Raw genomic sequence first — 781 nt, 5'->3', positions numbered from 1 at the left:
ACAAGATTAATCTGATCATTAAGTTTAGGGTTTTATATCTAGAATAACAGATACCCAGAAGTGAGTTACAGACTGGAAACTATTTGAGGGGTTTGGGGAAGTGTTTATGTAAAGAATAGGTGTGAGGTGTGAGTCACAGACCAGAATCTGATTAAAGAGTTTGAGTGGTTTATATGTAGAGATCCAGGAATGAATTACGGTCTGGAATCTAATATGGTTATTGATACGGGTTGTAAAGAACAAGGCAAGAAACCCCAACAAATTTGAACTAAACTAATGCATCCTACCTTACATCTTTATCCTTCTGAGCCATTTTCCACTCATTTTGTTTGACTTCTGCATTTTCACTATCTCAGTAAGCTTCTCTCTCTCTCTCTCTCCTACTACATTCTCTATTTCCACTGAAATGCAAGTACACAAGCTATCAATTTCCAATATACATTCTGCTGGGCAAAGCTCACCAGATCACTTGTATAACTGTGCTTGTCACACATACACACTTCTTCACGATGTTAGACTCTCTCCCTTTACAACTTTCTGAAGTCATTCTCTGCCTCTTTCACTCTGCTTCTCAAATAGCAATTGGATATTATTACAGTAGGTGTTAGTTTCTGCTTCATTCTCAACATTCCTGGGAAAGTGAGTGAAGTGTTCTGCAGGGTGAGGGCCAAAAGGTTTCCAACTGCAGGTGGAGCCTGTGTGTTACTGGTTTGGACTGGAGTCTATGCCCCTGGTGTTTTGGGCACTTATTTACAGAGGAGTTACATTCAAGTTATTGATC

This window comes from Carcharhinus amblyrhynchos, chromosome 18 (genome assembly GCF_965287045.1).
Source record: "Carcharhinus amblyrhynchos chromosome 18, sCarAmb.v2.hapA, whole genome shotgun sequence".
NCBI classification, from domain to species: domain Eukaryota; kingdom Metazoa; phylum Chordata; class Chondrichthyes; order Carcharhiniformes; family Carcharhinidae; genus Carcharhinus; species Carcharhinus amblyrhynchos.
The sequence above is the reverse complement of the archived record's forward strand: the minus strand, read 5'-3'. Positions refer to the sequence as shown.